The sequence below is a fragment of the Tupaia chinensis genome, unplaced genomic scaffold, assembly GCF_000334495.1.
Source record: "Tupaia chinensis unplaced genomic scaffold, TupChi_1.0 Scaffold000213_1, whole genome shotgun sequence".
Classification (NCBI taxonomy): Eukaryota; Metazoa; Chordata; class Mammalia; order Scandentia; family Tupaiidae; genus Tupaia; species Tupaia belangeri.
This window is the reverse complement of record NW_006159688.1, coordinates 491,752-500,879: the sequence shown is the minus strand read 5'-3', so window position 1 is coordinate 500,879 and position 9,128 is coordinate 491,752. Positions and strand designations below refer to the sequence as shown.

General features: G+C 36.0%; 1 pseudogene; it reads right to left on the bottom strand.

Annotated features, from left to right (window-relative positions):
• Positions 1–3,358: 3,358 nt before the first annotated feature.
• The window catches only part of LOC102480229 (N-acetyltransferase ESCO2 pseudogene), a 13,820-nt pseudogene continuing 8,050 nt past the window's right edge, over positions 3,359–9,128 (bottom strand).

The window sequence follows — 9,128 nt, the reverse complement described above, 5'->3', positions numbered from 1 at the left end:
TTTCCCTAGGGAAGCGATGCCTGGCAGATGCCCCCAGGAGTCAAGAAACTTTGCCTTCTAAATAGTCTCATGCAACATAATGAAGACATGGTGGTGAAGAGTTTTAGAAAGAAGTATATAGCTCCTTCAGTGCCACTTACTTATGAGTCTGAAGACTTAATTTTGTTTTCGTCTAGAGTCTAGGTTGACGGTGAGAGATAATATTCAGTGTACATGTCATAGCCAATTATAATATCTTTTTTTAAAAAGTTTTTGTTGGGACTAGTAGTTGGCGTAATGGTTATGTCACTGTACTCCTGTGGCGTCGGCTGTGGTTTGAGTCCCAGATCTGGTGGTTTAAACTCACGCTGGGTGCATGTGCGTGAGTGCCCAGGATCCTGAGAAGAGAATGGTTTGGTGTCAGTATGAGAATTCATTGTAATAACAGAGTTACTGAACATTCAGTGTTGCAAAGAGTAAGAACAAATATGGTATACAGTCTTTCTTATTGCCTTGATCAACACTCTGTATACTAGAGTTTTTGGCTGTGTAGTGGTGCTATAATGGATAGGGTAGGACAAGTATTACTTTAAGGGTTATATTTTCTAGGAAACTCTATGGGCCCAGAGAGGAAATAAACAGTGCAAAACATTTGCATATTAGCATTAGAGATTTATTTAATTTTTATGTTGTCTTGGGGCACACGTTTTAATGAATCCCATGGATTTTTCTGTTTAATTAAGGACTATAAGTTAAGAAGTATTTGAAGGCTTTTCCAAGTCTTCCATGAGTTAACACATGGACAAGATTGAGAAGAGAGGAGATTATAAACCTCTGAAAGATGTGTAGGCTCATTCCATGCTAAGGAAACAATACAAATAGAGGATACGTGGCCCCCACATACAAACATAAATGTGTGCTTGAAGCATTGTTCTATAAAGATATATAAAAATGTATGAGAAGTCTATTTCTAAGCATCAGAGATGATTCAGTAGGACACTGGTTTATGATAGGTATTAATGGGAGATTTTTTCATAATATCACACAGTTCCACCTCTTGATGGGCCATATGCGCGCAAGGCGGTAATGGCTGATAACATCGGCTGTAGGAAATGGGAAGTTAGCCTTTAGAGCTGCAGTGGATGGGTGACCTCTCTGGCAACTGCTGCCTTCCAAGAACTACCTCCATGGGCTGCTGTTGAGAACCACTAGCAATAGTCACTGATAAGTTTTGTCATTAAAGTATTATATTAAAGAACAAAACTGGGGAAAACAAAAGCCCAGTTACTCATACTTGTCCTTGAAGAACATGTAGACCAATGGCATGTTACAGATTCTGCTCTTTTTAAAAATTAAAAAATATGTATTTTTTAAATTAAAAAAACTTTTTTTTTTAATTTAAAATTTTAGGGCACGTGTGCTCCCTGGAGTAACAGAGAGACAGAAAGTGAGAAATTATTCCTCAGGGGGGATGGCCATGTCTCAATCCCTTCACCTCTATTCTCCTCTTGGGATTTTGGGCAAGCATACACATGTGCCTGGCATGAGTTTCAAGCCCACGGGGTCCAAGACTCAAACCATGATCAGCCATGTGGGAGTCCAGTGCATTAACCATTATGCCATCTGCTGGCTCCTAGATTCTAATTTTAACTGACAACATACTCTAATACAGACCAGCTGACAGGACTATAAAGATAGTTAAGCTTGCCACAGAAGTTGCATGGAAATTTCTCATCTAATACATGGAGGGAAACAGTTAATCTTTCACTCATCACTAAAGGTTTGCTAGCTAAATGTGTGAAGATGTGTGGGAAAAACAAGAAGAGAAATAAGAAAGGATTCCTGTTAGGAGCCAGTCCCATATAAAAAATTGACAAATTCTACAGTGTATGTGTAGTTCAGTGCAAGATGACTGAAATAGACCTACAGGTATAGTAGAACTAAGAGTTCATGTGAATTAACAGGGAGTCAATAAATGATTTAGTCAAGAGGAGAAACTTGAGCTAATTTTTTTTTTGTATAAGAATAAGCAGTAAAGAATTTTAATTGGCTCATCACAAAGGTATTAAGCAAACAAAATAATGTTAATAAAATTTTTTAATAAAATATTTAAAAATATTTAACAGCAGTGCAAAAAAGAACATTAAAATGTTTTCTTAATTACATTTTAACACTTCTACATTCATTCTTCCTAGAACCCAGGCTTTCAAGTTTTGAAACCGTGTTAACTTACAAGAAAAAAGAACAGTGCAGATGAACAAATTCTACATGGTTACAACTTGGAAACGAATTCCTTAGAGTCTCACGGCAAGATAGCAGTTAATTTTTAGAATGAGTACAATCTGAATGATTCTTTGCTTTTCAAAGTATCCCAAGAATCATATTAGAAAACCATGTGCATATTTAAGTATATTTACATGTCATCTGTAAATATACTCTGGTCTATCATCCTAGGCCCATTTATTAATCTTGGTTCCATTACCAAATCTTGGTTCTATTTTCTAACAACTTATACCAGATGTTTTAGAACAAGTAAGGTTTATTTTAGACAAGCCAAAAATTAAAAAAATGAAACCAAATGAATCGAATACTACAAGGTACTCATTTTGTTAATAGCATCAATTATCAGTAATGAGTTCCTTAAAAATAAGTAGCACTACAGTACTTTCACATGAGAAAAATTAGAGAAATGATAATAGTCTAATTACTAAATCTGATGAAATGTGCACTGCACTAATTTGATTTTCAAAGTAATTAAAACATTAAGCTACGGAATTATGCTCTGTTCTGCATAAATGGGTATGAGATAACTTGCTCATTCCTTACCATCTTCTTTTTGTTACAAATTGGAAAGTCAAAACACTTTCTAAATATATTCTAACTGAGTTACTACAGAGAAGTGCCTATCAAGTGAACTGTGTATACAGAATTCAGGAATTACCTTTCAAAGTTGGACATGGCAGTTATTTGCTTGGATTTAAATTAGCAGTTTTGCTTCAGATGGGGTATGAGAAAATCTTGGTCTAAAAGTATACTTTAAAAAGAGGTAAGTGGTCACTGTTCTGCAGAAAACCCCTAACGTGCTCCTATGTAGGAGGCAAGTAATCTTATAGCTACAGCAACAGTATTTCATAATTAGGGACACCCAGTGCTAATCAGTACATGAAAGATTTCTCCTTTCTATGAATGCCCAACTAATGTGCAACACATTTATCTCCGACTTTCAACTTACAAGTAATAAAACTGACATGTTATGTGTGTGTGAATATGTCTCAATATTTATTTTTATAATGTATTAAGTATCAACAGTCCATATTGTAAGATAAGGGGCCTTTTTGAATTTACCCATAAAGTAACCATTTTATAGTTGTGATCAGATTTAACTATTAAAATTGTAAACAAGGAAATTAGGGGTATTGTAGTACTTGGTTGCAAATAACTTGACATTGGGTGTTGGGTCAGAAAATGCTATTTCTACAGTGCTGAGAAAAGAGCCAAACATGAAGCAATTCCTGAGAGTAGCAACCAGTCGTCTTGTAATGTGCTTTCTTCTCTTCAATCTGAAGACCCAGATCCTACTTATCATACAGAGTGCAGTTCTGGTACATCTGAGCATCGCCAAGTTTTATGAGACTCTTTAGAACTTGAGGATTCTGGGGCAGTTGATTCACATAAGACCCGGAAGGCCTGTTTGATGGGCTCTGCAATTAAACACCCAACCACTCTCTTCTCATCAAATGTAAAGAGAAAAGTTTTGGCTTTATTTGGATACCTGGGAACAACTTTCTGGAAGCCCAATTATCATAAGTTCTTGGACATCTGCTACCTTTCTGAGAGCATAACTTGGATCATGAGACAGGACCAACACAATTTTCCCCAAACTGTGCTACTACATGTTCTTTCTTCCAGCCCACGTATTTCATCCCTTCCAGGATCTGTGGTGATATTGATCATGCTGTATTTCATCTTCAGGGTTAGAAGCGGTATAGGTCATTGCCACTAGATTTACACACAGTAGTCCCAAAATATTTCTGACCTACATTAATGATGAGTTGGTCTTTTGTTTCTTTCTTTGTATCTCCAGCATTAGTATTGTTTTTTGAATTGGTAAATTTCAAGAAGATAGCACATACAGTGGATTCCACAGAAGACTGTTCCTCAGCTAGAGATCTTTTTGTATTGCCTAAAGACATGCTGAAGATGGGATAGACAACAGACTCAGAGGAAATTGTCTTGTTCTCACCAAGAGAATTCTCTGAAGAAAAATAGTTTTTTTTATCAAGTTTATATTTCCCTGAATAAATTACTCCATCTGATGAATCCTTTATTAATCCCTCTTCATTTTTACTTCTTGAATTTAGCTCAATGTTTAGTTTCTTTTCTAGTATTCAGTCTTTTGGCACTTGCCTTGTCTCAGAAGTTCTTCTTTCACTGACAGTCTCTATATTAGAATCCTCAGTTACTTCTGACTTTTATGATTTATTTTCCAGAGACAAATTTCTGAGATATTTTTCCTAAAAAAAACCCAAAAAATGCTGCTCTATCCTGTAGTGTAACTTGTAGTTTTTCTTTTTGACTTAGAACCCAAGGAGGATTCAAATAATTTTCAGCTGAATCACATTAGTTCTCTTTCTTCACAACTGGTTTATAGACAACTCGATTTTCTTGGGATTTTTAGAATTTCTTGATACAGGCTTGATGCGCTTATAGCTTGGTTGATATCTAGCAGTCAAACTCTTCTGGGTTTTTTTTTTGTTCCTCTTCTTGGGGCAGATTGGCTTTCCCTGTCTTTTTTCTGTCACACTGGGAATTGGTATATCTGCATTATTATATTTTAAGTTAGTTGCTCTACTGTCCTTTATCAGCTTCCTCTCCAATGGACTGAGGTACCACTTATCTTTGTTGTAAAAGGATACAGTGGACACAGCAGTTTTAAATGGTGAACCTTCATTTGCAGATGGTAATCTATTGTTTTTTCTTTAGCTGTTTTGAGTGGACTCAAAATGAAATGGCCTTGTTGAGAGTATTTGCACCTTTTCTTCATCTTTACTACTGATTTGACAAACGTGCTTTTTAGTAGGTGATGGAAACATACTTTCAGTAAAGTCCAAAATTAATTTCTTTGATGGAATGTCTAATAACATGCTGCCACAGTTCAAAGAATGCTGGTTCTTCTTCCTTGGAGTAAAAGCTGCTATCTTAAATTAATTCCTGAGCCTCCTTGGGATCATTTTTGTAGGATTAAATTCGAGAAAAGAGAAATTCATTCCAAGTGTGTAGGAAAATTGAATGAGTTGACTGCGCAGAGAGCTGCCCTTTAGAGCCATGTGAGTTAGGAAAGTTTACCATGAATTTTAATGAAACAAATTCAGAATTTCGCTTTGAATTTTATTAAGAGTCAAAGAGTCCTAATTTGGACACTGCAGTCTCTCAGTGGTTAAGGGGCTGGATCCCACATGGATCACTACAGTTTAAATCCTGGTTCTGGTGAATTGAAAAACATGCCAGGCATGTGTGAACGTATGTCCAAAATCTTGACAGAATGAAGAAATGGAGGAAAAGGGATTGGGTTTTGACCACATCTCACTGGGATAGTCTCTCTCTCTCTCTGGTAAGTGCATGCACTCTCTGCTAATTACAAGAAAAAACAACAAAGAGCTATAATCACTGAGACTCTAGATGTTCATTTGTGCTAAAGCTTACAACTGACTTTTTCCCCCAGATAATTTTTCTTTTTTTAAAAAATAATTATTTATTTAATTTTATTTATTCATTCATTTTATTTTCATTTGACCAGAGAGAGACACAGACAGAGAGAGAGAAAGAGGGAAAGTGAAAAAGCAAGCCACCAGGTCCAGGACTTGAACCATGGTCAGTCATGTGGGAATGTCCAGTGCCTTAACCACTATGTCACTTGCTGGTCCCTCCCCAAATAATTTTTTAAAAATTATCTTAACAATCTTTCTAAGGTACCAAAGCCTTTTGTCTTTTTCAAGCACTTTAAATGATATTCTATTATTAATATTTTAAAAATAAAATAGAACATATTTATTAAAAATGTTTTAGAAAGACTGTTTGGACCAAGTACTTATAATAAGTAGTAGAATAATGTGGGAAAAGGGTGGGAGAAAGGGAAGAGTATAAGGAAAGAAATTAAGGATGAAAACAGAGAAGCAAGACATTTGTGAGATACAGAAATGGATTATCTGTTGATGACAACATGTTTTGTATCCTCAGCTGGACTGGTGTAAAATGTATTCATGTCGGGTAAATTCAATTTACATGCTAAGTGATGTATAGTGATTAAGTGAATAAAACGAAGCAAAAGAGACATGTTCAAGGCCTATACCATTAAAAAAAAAAAAGAACAAAGTTGTAGAAATTAGAACCCCAAATGATCTGGTATCATCTGATTTTGATATCTCAGCTCACAGACACTGTCTAGGTCTAAATAATAAAGAGAAACAGAGCCTTAGAGGTTGGCAGAACTAATTTAAGACATGAATGTTCTTCTGTTAGCAGATCCCAGTTCTCTAGATTTTTATATTTTCCTAAAATATGTCACTGAATGTGTGCACACTAGGATTAGCATTTAGTTTTTAGTCCTATGGAAAAATGATTAAAGTCTGTCTATGTTTTATTAATTCTACTGCTATCAACTGTCATTCAAATTTGGTTTGAAGGTGTTTCAAATTGTTGGTAGGATTAGAGTTAAGAAGCTATAATTTACATTAATATGTTTTTAAGTTCTGTAAACCTGAAAATGTGTTGAGTTTTTAAAAAAAGTAATTGTTGGAAATTTTTGGTTATGATATCAGGTGTTTTGTTTGTTGTTCTTGTTTTTTTTTTTTTTTTTCCAGATTTCTTGCTCCTTCTCAATTACATCCCTACAAAAAAAGCTTGCAATCAGAAGGTTGTATGGAAGCCTTGATCTACTTACAATATTTCTTTTTCTTAGAGAGATTTTTGCTATAGGGTGTGTGTGCTCACCAGAGGGACAGAGATAGAGAGACAGAAAGCAAGAGATCACCTCCTGGGGGGAATGGCTATGCGGCAGTCTCTTTTCCTTCATTCTTCTCTTGGCATTTTGGGTATGCATGCACATACACCCAGTGTGCTTCAAGTCTCCAGGTCTGGGACTCGAACCATGGTTGGCCATGTGGGATTCCAGCAACGTAACTATTATGCCATCTACTGGTTCCACAATATGATTTTTCAAAGCATGCGTGAAGTGTGAGATAATCAAATCAAGGATTATACCATATACATTGCTTTCAACAAAGACTGTTACATTCTTGTGTCTGTTAAGCCGTTTTTTCCTTTCTTTCTTCCTTTTGTTTGTTTGTTTGCTACAGGGCATGTACACTTACTGAAGAGAGAGATTGGGGGATGGGTGGAGAAAGTGAGAAAATACCTCCCTGGAGGATCTCCACTTTGTAATCCCTTCTTCTTTCTTCTCTAGGGGTTTTGGGCATTCATGCACACACCTCCGATGTGATTTTTTTTGAGAGGTTTTTCACTATAGGGCGCGTGCGCTCGCCAGACAGACAGAGAGAAACAGAGAGACAGAAAGCGAGAAATCACCCCTCAGAGGGGATGGCCACGCCGCAGTCCCTTCTCCTTCATTCTCCTCTCATTATCTTGGGCATGCACACACACGCGCCCGGCATGGGTTTTAAGCCACCGGGTCCGGGACACGAACCGCGGTCAACTACGTGGGAGTCCAGCGACATAGCCATTACGCTAACTGCTGGTTCCCAATGTGATGTGTTTTTCAAGCTTATGGGTCTGAGATTCTAACCCTGAAGTCGGCTCCCAGTGTCTTAGCCACTTCGTCAGTGGTTGGTCCCATATCTCTCTTTAATCTGTGAACGTGCAGAAACACATGAAAAGATTCTTTTTACTTACAAGTATGAAAGGCAGAGAAAAATGCACTTAGTTCATGGGAACTCCCATTATTGGCCCATAAAAGACTACTTTTAGAGTAATTATGGTTCATAATTATTTTTTTCTTTCCTTCTTACTTCCCATTCCCTTTTTCTGGAACAGAGAAACAACTAAGAGAACTTTGGAGTGAAAGATTACGTTTCCAACTGCCACAAATTTTTAAAATGAATAATTTTTAGTTTAAGTAACAGTATTACAATGCAATTTTTCAGCACATGAATACCATGTGTATTGATTAAATTAGGGTAATTAGTATACTCATTATTTCACTGTTTGCAACATTATGTCCAATAAGCTTCCAACCACTAAAACTGAACAGCAACTTAAAATAAAAAATGAGTGGGCTAGCAGGTGGCATGATGGTTAACGCTCTGGATTCCCACATGGCCGAGCATGGTTTGAGTCCTGGATCTGGTAGCTTAAAAATCTCAACAAATAGATAAATAAGTATTTAAAAATATGAGTCACACAAAATTTAAAATGCTACATTTCTTGCCTGTCTCAGCTGTGGACTAAAATTAGTATTGGATACCAAAAGAATTTCAGTATCACCAGGAAAAACGATTTGTTCCTATGAAAATATACTAAATAAGCATGTAAAAATATGATTGTGCAATTGTGTAAAGTTAACAATTTTCCCATTTTATTCAAAGCTTTTTAAATTTTTAATTATCATCATAATCTTCTTTATATTACACTGGATTACATATAAGTTTACAGTGTATTACGTTGTTTTTTCAAAAGGGAATGCCATGCATGTCAGTCAGTACAGAGACATTAATCTCCCCACTTCAACATTCATTATCTTTTCTATGTTTTCCCCAATCATTATTTTTATTATTCTAATGATTTTTTTTAAAACAGTCAATTGCTATTTCTCATTTTGCTTGTAAAAATACTTTGCCCATCATGAAATACTTCTCAGACCAATCCAGTTGAGAATACTATACATATCATCATCAACAGTTAATAAGCCATATCTGTTTCTCACTAACGTCCTGCCTCTCTATTGTTCACTTGCTATCTTTCTCTATCCTCTTCTCTTCCTTACCCCATTCCACACTGTCCTATTCTCATTAAGTACCTTCACTGCTTTTATGTCCTCCAATTTTTTGCTCTCTATCATAGAGTGCAGATAGTCGGTATATATTGAGTGGATACATACAATATCTTTCTTTCATAGCCTGGCTTACTTCACTCAG